The sequence below is a fragment of the Desmodus rotundus genome, chromosome 5 (genome assembly GCF_022682495.2).
Source record: "Desmodus rotundus isolate HL8 chromosome 5, HLdesRot8A.1, whole genome shotgun sequence".
In the NCBI taxonomy this organism is placed as follows: domain Eukaryota; kingdom Metazoa; phylum Chordata; class Mammalia; order Chiroptera; family Phyllostomidae; genus Desmodus; species Desmodus rotundus.
The window spans coordinates 128,895,789-128,905,044 of NC_071391.1; the positions used below are offsets into that span (position 1 = coordinate 128,895,789).

The following is a 9,256-nucleotide window of genomic DNA, read 5'->3' on the forward strand; positions in this document are numbered from 1 at the left end:
TCACTCACTATGCCATTAAATCAACTCTAATCTGATAGGTTCTTGAAATGGTACAGAAATCATAAAGAGTTGTTCAAAAGTCATTTTTAACCACACAATATTACTCTCACATTTTGGCCAAAAAAAAAATCACCAATGGAAAATCTGGTCACGTCACGCAAACACATGTATCCCCACCCCCCACACACATACACACACTATTCATTGCCTGGACATGGAAGTTCACTATCCAATTAACACTTTTTCCCTACAAGCTGAAACTAGCAGTAATTTATGGCACTGCATTGTGCTGCTGCTGCTCCTCCATGGAGAAAGCTGAGAGCATTTCTCTTCAGTACAGAGCAATCCCTACAGGTGTCAGCTGAGAGCCACCAAGCTAGGGGATCCCACTTCAAGTTCCTCCCCAGATGAAATCGATGACTCGTTCTCTCTCTTCCAACACAAACACAACACATACACACACACTGCCCACTAGCAAAAGGAAATAAAAATCTCAGTTGCTTATTTATTATGGCTGAGACATCCCACACCATCAGCAGTCACCAGCCATATCTTATCTACTCCCGTGCCAAGCCCAACGTAAGATGCTCTTAAAAATCATTCTAAGATATTATTCAATATACTCTCATTTTTAGTGGACTCAAGAATCTGTCAAATGTTGAATCATTTGCGAAATAATTCTGGAATTTCAAGAACAAGAATAGTGCTTTGTAACCATTCATGAGCTCATGGGTTAGAAAACCATTCTTTATGTGAGACTCAGTTGGAGCCGGTTATTTAATTAATTAATATTACCTAGATCACAAAACATTTCTTCACCCTCTCTTCTGCACTCTTCTAATAATGCATACCTGAGTTTTTTAAAAAAAGAATAGAGGAGAAGGGGAAAAAACACACATATATATTCTTAAGCACAGGGGAGGTCAACTGACTCCCAGTTCTTAGAGGAAGCTCATTGTTGTGTGAGAGAGTATCTATATTTATAAGGAGAAAGAGGATTCTCTCTAGGAGCTGGAAAAAACCTTGCAAGTTCACAAATTAGAGGATGAAATAAGAGAATCTGAAAAACAACCTTACTGCAGCCAAAGAAAGAAGCGCTCTAATTCAAAAGCAGACTAACAACCTCATTAATCTTTTCTTTCATTTCTAGAATCAAATCCACTCCCAAGCCACTGGAAGGATCAATACGGTATGCTGATCAGCTGCAGTTGCATTTATTTTAATATGTTTGTAGTATCTCACACACATACACACACGCACACACACCTTTCTATGCACCCTTCAATATATACTGTCATAAAGAACCTGAAATTTTTGGGACATTTTTAGAAGTGCCTATCATTTCCCCCCCAGCTTTTGCAAAGTCCATCAATAACAAACAATTCACACCCAAAATTCTCCCTGGCTTTCCCGCCCAGTCTCTAAGCTCCATGTCTAATACCAGTGCAGTTTCTTGGAGCCTGGAGTCGACTACAGAAATTAAGGATAGGCACAGCATGCGGCTGATGGGGAAGAGCAAGAAAGATGTAGATAATAGATACATTATATGGCCTTGGTTTCTAACTTGCCCGTTTTCTTTCTTTTGCTAGTAAATCACTGCATTCAGCCTTTAAGTTACTACCCCGGTTCCACCATCTCATCTTCTTGCCATCTATTTAAAAAGCTGCATGCAAAACAACCAGGATCTGTACTCCTCCACCCTCCCACCACCCATCCTTCCCCGTGCATTTGTAGCAGATCCTGGCTCAGTTACAACGGGAAGAGATATCCTTCTCCAGCTTGCCTCGCCCCATCCCCTCCCCCCAACCCAAATTGCGCTTCTTTACCTGCCCCGTTATTCCCCTTAGCTCGCGCCTGAGCCCGAAGCATGCATCGGTCAAAACGAATTTCCTGAGGTCTGTGGGTAAGGCGACTGCTGCTGCCTTTTCAGAGGCGTCAGGCTTGAGCGTCTATCTCCGGGAGTGCGGGAAGGAAGAACAGACAACGGAGGGGAGCAGAAGGAGGAGGAGGAGAGGAAAAGAGCTGGGAAGGAGGAGGCGGTGGTGGAGCCCGAGAAGGCTGGGTTACGTGACGCGGGGTGCTGTCCTTCTGAAAGAGAAGGGCGGAGCTGAGCTCTCCGCAGTACCGTGGAGAGCGGCAGGCGGTCCTCAAGCTGGGACACTGCTGGGGTCGGCCCGCAGGCGCAGCCCCTCCAGCTCCAGGTCAGGATGCTGCGGAGCAAGGTGTTTCTACGTTTGTTTCATCCCCTTGCAGGGGAAGGCCGATCCTGGGGGCGGGGACCTGCCGCAAGCGCTTGTAACTTGTCACCACCCACCCACCCAACGAGAGAGAGAGAGAGAGAGAGAGAGAGAGAGAGAGAGAGAGAGAGAGAGATAACACCAGAGAACTGAGTAGCCTACTGAGCATGCCCAGGCCCCTGCTAGACCCACGAAAGCTGTGTGAAGATTTCACTTTTCCGGGGTTTAGTCATGATTTGGGCGAGGCTACCTGAGAGGGCTCCAGGGAAGGGCTCGGCAGCTAAAAGAAAGGGGCCAAGGAGTCAGGATTTAAGATGAGCTCTGGTTTTACTTGTGCACTTTGCTCTCTTGCTTGGAACCCCTGAAAAGCTGCAGCTCTTTGAGGAACGCAGGCACAGGCAAGGCTCACACAGTCGCTGGCATTCCCCGACCTGACGTTCCTGCCCACCCCTTACTTGGCCCTGGCCTGAGTGATCCCTTCATACCTTCAGGATACGCCTAGGCTGTGTCAAAAAAGACGTGAGAGGGACCCACAGGGTAACGGGTAACGCGGTAACTAACTTGAAGACCAGACTGAAGTCTGTCTAAAAAGGTGGTTCCCGTGCCAGCACCTCGTCATCCCCCAGCTTTGCATGCTCATCCAAGTTCTGTACCTGTTTAACTCTTCTCTCTGTCTCCTCCTTTCTTTTGCAGCTGGTAAAACCTGGTGTGAGTGAAACTGTTTGCAGGCTCTAACCACAGCACTCTCTGGGCATGCCCAATGGGCATTGCTGGTTTTGGTGACAAAGGAGTTAAGGCTAAGTGAACTTGCAGAATTGGTAGTAGAGAAGTCTGAAGTGTGTGGCTTTAAATTATAGTTTGAGCCCTGTGAACATTTAAATTCCTAACCCTATTATATTCCTAGCCTGGTTTAGTCTTAGAACAGAAACAACAGACATATTTATTTCAACATCACAAACCTAATAGCTTCAGCCTCAAATGCTATAAGGTAAGACTATTTTCTGCCTCTAGGCCCTATAAAGCAAGGCTGTAAGAACTAGACAAACTCAGGAGCACTGAAATAATATACATTCCAAATGCAACATTCATGTCCTTCCAAAGAAACCAGAACTCATACCTATGATAAGCTCGTTTATGCTTTCACTGGCTTTGTACAAATTTCTAAATAACGTGAAGGTATGAACCACACATTTTATTGTTTTTATTGTATTCAGAAAGGCAGTGTGGTCAAGAGAGTAAATGTGTGGGAACTAGAATCAGTTTGTCTGGGCTTGAATTCCATCTCTGCCATTTGTTAGCTGTGATATGTCATCTTAAGATAGTCAATCATTTCATCTGTGAAATGGCTATATAATAATTCCCACTTCATCTATTCTGTGAAGATTAAACAATAAATAGACATACACTATTTAGAATTATGTTGAGTAAATACTAGCCATTTTTATTAGTTCCAAGCCCACTCTGTTCTGTTTTTCCCAGTGAAAGTAATTTGGAACCCTAGACTATAAATTAGGGATCCTAGTGATTGCCAATTTACTCCACAGGGTTTCACTGAGAATGTAATAAAGTAATAATTATTAACACGATTTTAAAATTTTAAATGACATAAAGGTAAGTCTCAAAAAATAACTTTTGTAAGGTTTGTAGTTATTAAGTGAACTTGGACCCCCCAAATATATATATATATAGAATATATATATATATTCTACTTACTTCAGAGGCTTTTTCGATTTTCCTACCATTTACCAATAGGTTCTAGAGCAAATCACACACAAGGTATGCCCATGTGCCTCCAGCATGGAGATAAGGCTCATTGCAAAAGTAAGTGAAATGGACATCCCACGTTTAAAAATTGAATCTGAAAGTGGTCCAGGATGCCCTTAAAGTCTTGTGTGTACATTCATCGGTGAATCTTATGATGTTGGCAGCAGATTTCTAGAATCACTCTTAAGAGTCAGAGCACTGTGTTTTACTTGGACTCTTAGAAAAATCATTAACTGCCTCTAATACTTTATGATGTGAACAATTATCTAGTTTCTGTAAATTTGCCGTTGTAAAGTTTAATATTATCTTCAGTAAGGTTACAGAGTTTTCCCATTGGCTCATGGTTTTCCTCAGTCTGTGTTCTGTGGTTTTCTGATTCAAAGACATGTTAACATTCTTTTGCTTCATGCATAAGTTTTGAAACAGTAAGTCCTCTGTACACACCCTTCACCCCCTTACACAACACACACAGTCTAAACTGATGGACTTGATTATGTGTTACAGAGGGAAAGCTATCAATGTGTGCTTAGAATGGAGAAAAAAATCACATAATTTAGTAATAAAAGCTCTTACTTTATTTTCAAGTATAAGTTCCTGTGTTGTTTCCACATACATTGCTTCAACTCTCTGAATGATAGTTTCTTCCTCAGTAAAATGGGGATGACGGCACCTCACTTTATAATACCTGCTGAGGAGAGTGCCGGTTTCGAAGGTCCAGTGCCCACGCTGTGCCAAACAGTGCCGCAAGTGCTTTGCACGCATTAACTTAGTTTATCCCTCACAACAACCCGATCAGGTAGATTGTAGGATTTCACTCATTTCCCAAAGAGAAAAGTAGAGCACAGAGAAATTAATGAAAACAGTCAAGGTCACACGAGCAAGCATAAGTGCAAGGAAAGAAACAAATTCAACACTGATCCTAACCATCTTAACACTGCCTCTCATCAAATGATCCCTTGCACCCCAGCACACCGCTGGGCATAACGCAGATGCTAATCAATGTCAATTCCTCTTTTCTTTCTAAGAGCTAATAAATGTTAATGCCTTTTTTTCTCTCTAAGAGTTTCATCAAGAGGAATCCAGGTAACTAAACAGTCAACTTTGAAATGTTGTAATGCCATTCTTTAATGACAAATATTATATGAAATATCTAAAGGAAAACAGGTGAGGCTTTTTAATGTTAATTTCATTTTTGTGTGTGTGGGTAAGATGTCAAATGATTCTTATAGATCTGAATTTGAGGCAATTTATCATTTACCAGAAAAAATCTCATATTATTCTAGAAAGGTGGAAACTAGGATGAATTCCCATCAAATCTCTTTAGGGTACAGGTGGCAAACACAAGGCCCGCAGGCCGAATCCGGCCCTCCACCTTGTTTCCACCCAACAGCAGCGCCGAGCTCCTTGCCCCTAGTTAAGGAGTAGTTACATTTATATAGTCCTAAAATTACATTCGGCCCTTTGAAGGCAACCATGAGGCTGATGTGGTCCCCGGTGAAAACAAGTTTGACACCCCTGCTTTAGGGAACCTACTACTTTAGGCTTTTACAGTAATGTATGAAGGATTTTAACTCCTACCCCTTGCTACCACTCAGAACAAATTTGATAATTGTGAAATTGAGGTAGTTGTTTATGATTATGTCTAATTGGGAGAATTTCTGACAACCCCAGTATGGAAACAAATAATATCTCATGCTATAATCTGGTAAACATTTTGCAACAACGAATATAAAAATTCAGGATCACCGTAAACAAATATATTGCCACAAGGTATTGTATATTACTGAGCATTCTAACATGGAAACTCACGCCACACAAAAATTAAACTAAGTGGTAACATTTTTAATGGAGAAATGAATGCAGAGAGACTCCTGGTTTATTGCTGCAATTATAGCTTGTGCTTTAACATTAGGAAATCAGTGTAAACACCTACTTTCTCAATTAACATTGAGTCAAAGGCTTTGAGATACCCATGAATTCTAAGATTGATTACAAGTTGGAAAGGGGTTTTAGCTTTACTAATATAAGCGATTTAAGAAATGCATGATAATAATGAGAGAGAACATGAGTTGATATGTATTAAATACTTTTCCACTTACGAAGGTAAACAAAAGAGCAATAAGATTTATCACTCTGAGGGAATTTTTCTATTTTTCTGTGATTTAGGTGATTGAAATGGAGTGATTTTTTTCCACTGTAATAATGGTATTACTCAGGAGAGATTAGATTACATGATATTCTCAACTAAATTTTAGTTTAATAGTGAATTCCTCTAACCAATTACAGTATCATTATTGCATAATTGGAATGCTGTTATTTAGTTTATGACTTATTTATTTTAATAATAAATACAACCTGTTATCTGGCTTCTGACTAAATGTATCTAGGTGATTTCCTTTATATAAACAAATATAAGTTTTCTCGTTACAAATTGATAAATAGTAATTGAACATGCTTCTGTATAAACCTCATTTTCACCACCACACCAAGAGAAACTTTTAAATGCAAAGGGATGGTATCAGGTCTAGGGATTGGTCTCAGCCACAAACTGGAATGAACATACTGGAATTTACATATAGAAAAAGTACATCCCATGAAGTTTGAGGAATAAGCCAACTCAGCATGTTAACTACTTTCGTACTCCATGGGGGAAAAAACCCCAAAAACTTTAGGGTAGTAAAATTAGGCTACTTTCACATGAATATATAATTTTCAGTAATCAGAATATAGAATGTGATTTTAAAATGGCTACAAATCATTAGAATAATAATTAGTATTGAGGTATCAAGCTGCAGTAGAGAAAGCAAATAGGTACTTGAGAAGTGGATAAGTTCAAAACGATGCACCTGCTAGAGAGGTTCCGACGGGAGAACCCTGTGGTGAGTTTAACGGGCAGTGCCTTTAAATCTAGGGCAGCTCTGACACCTGGGTCTGTTTCTGTCTTGCCTGCTCCCACCCCCTTCCCCCACAATGACAAACAGTCTTTCTGAAGTTAACTGGCAGCTACTAAAATAAGTTTGTGAGAAGCCCCTGCCTGGGGCTTTAATTCTCTCACTTGGTGATTAGTTAGCTGCACACTTCAGGTATCTTCATTATCCCGTGTAAGAACTTCTCCTCTTATACCTGAACTTGGTCCCTTTTCTGTCCCTCCTTCCTCCCTCCCCTAAAGTCAGTTGCTTCCATTTTCAAGGGCCAGACACCAGAAAATAAATTTTCTCATCCATTAGAAACTAGCTTTACTCTTATTTTTATTGCATTTCTGCAACCAGGTATTTCTTTAATTTAACCAGACCTGCTTAATTTCCCTTACTGTGGCTTTTGAGGGAAGAGCAAGAGAATTGTGCTTAGAGTTAGAGATGCCAGTAAGATTCAGAGCCTTAGTGTATCTTTGCTTCATCTCAACCTATTTCTGCCCCTAGAAAACTATGAAATCAGTTTTCGTGGTGGCTATTGCAACATTTTGAGTTTAGCTTTTTAAACGCATCTTGTGTTTTTATTTTTGTTTTTGTTTATTATTTGTTTCCCATTCTTATCACTATCACACTGCCCTCCTTTTAATATGCAGTTTCGAGCCTCATTGTTTATTCAGGGTTTTCTCCTTGTTCTTCTGTTTTCAAGTTTACCTTTAATATCCAGTTTTTTCCTGCTGTATTTGCTTAATATTGTATTTCACCTCATTATACATATAAAACCATTTAAATATGTATTCATATAAATATATACATACATACACAGAGCTAAGTATGTTAACAATAAGCCAAATGGTAGATATTAGATATACTTCTTTGGAACTTAAATTTGAGTGATAATACCTACTTTTTTCCACAAAAAATAATTTTAGGCTTTTGACAAGAGTTTTATTTTTATATGATTTTTGCTCTTGCTGAAGGAAAAGCAACACTAAAATGGACATGAACAGAACCCTAAATTATTCTCACGCACTTGCTCTAGACATCTCATTGAACGAGGCTGCAGCCTACTACTGGGCAATGGAATGTTCTCCAGGTCAAGGAGAGCAGACTGAAATGGCGAAGAAGGTCCAGCACATGATGCACTGGAGTGAGGTAAACGGAACAGGGAGACAGGGAGGCCTGGGTGACTCTGTGGCCAACTAAAAATTGCATAGTTTTCTAAAAAGGGCGTCTACTCCTCTGCTCTAGCAACGTGTGGTCATGTAGGTGCAGGGTTGGCAGACCATGTGATTTTTCAACAGCAGCTGGAAATCTGGAATTTTATGTAAAATCTTTTGATATCATTAAAACACCACAACACTGTGCAGGACAAAACACACTTCCTTGCTGGTTAGCAATGGCGCACGGGCTGCCAATTTGTCACCTTCATCCATTCATGTGCTATTTTTCTCTGAGTTCAGCATTTCAAAAGATTTATTTACATGTTCTAAATCCAGCCAAGGATTATAAAATAGATGAGTAGATACAATACAGATTAAAGGTTTATTTTTGGAATCATGAAAATGTGGCTCAGGATACTTGCTTCGTATATTAAAGGAAACACTGGATTCTGAGTTACATGTTTTCTAGTTTAGCTTTGCTATTATTTTGTTTAGTATCATAGGCAAATCTCTTGGTTTCCCCTAGTTTAATGCCTGCTTGATATATGTTGCGGGTTGAATTGTGTCCCCTAAGAGGACATGTTGAATTTCTTACCCCCAGTGTCTATGAATGCGACCTTATTTGGAAACAGGCCTTTGTAGCGCAACCAAGTTAACATGAGGTCACACTGGGTCAGAGTGGGCCTAAATGCAACGGCTAGTGTCCTTGCACTGAGACAGAGATTTGAAGACAGAGGAGACACAGGAAGACAGCCCTGTAAAGACAAAGAAACTGGGCTGATGCAGCTATAAGCCATGGAATATCAAAGAATGCCGGCAACTACCAACTACCAGAGTCTCTGAGAGAGGCACGGGACAGATACTCTCTCAGAGTCTCAAGAAAGGACCAACCCTGCTGACATTTTGATTTCAGACATCTTGACTCCCAAATGGTGGGAAAAATTTATGTTGTTTTAAATTGCCTAGTTAGTGATTTGTTATGACAGCCCTAGGAAACTAATACAGTATACGTGATAGAGAGGTTGGGAAAATAGCAGTATAGAGAAAACTTGTGTATGAGGTGGTTTGCTAGATCATTTTACATATATATGTAATATGATACCTTAATCCAGGTATCAACCCTGAGAAGTAAACATTCATTCATTCTCTTTCTCTCTCTCTTGCTTTCTCACTTTCTTACTCC

The 9,256-nt window shown here is 40.2% G+C and overlaps 1 protein-coding gene across 24 annotated transcripts in view; it reads right to left on the reverse strand.

Annotated features, from left to right (window-relative positions):
• Positions 1–2,362, reverse strand: part of NRXN1 (neurexin 1) — a 1,071,808-nt gene extending 1,069,446 nt beyond the window's left edge. For all 24 annotated transcript variants that reach the window (XM_024552822.4, XM_024552821.4, XM_045189458.3 and 21 more), the window contains exon 1: positions 1,827–2,362. The gene's annotated coding sequence lies outside the window, so the exon portion shown is untranslated. The remainder of the gene's footprint in view (positions 1–1,826) is intronic.
• Positions 2,363–9,256: the final 6,894 nt, after the last annotated feature.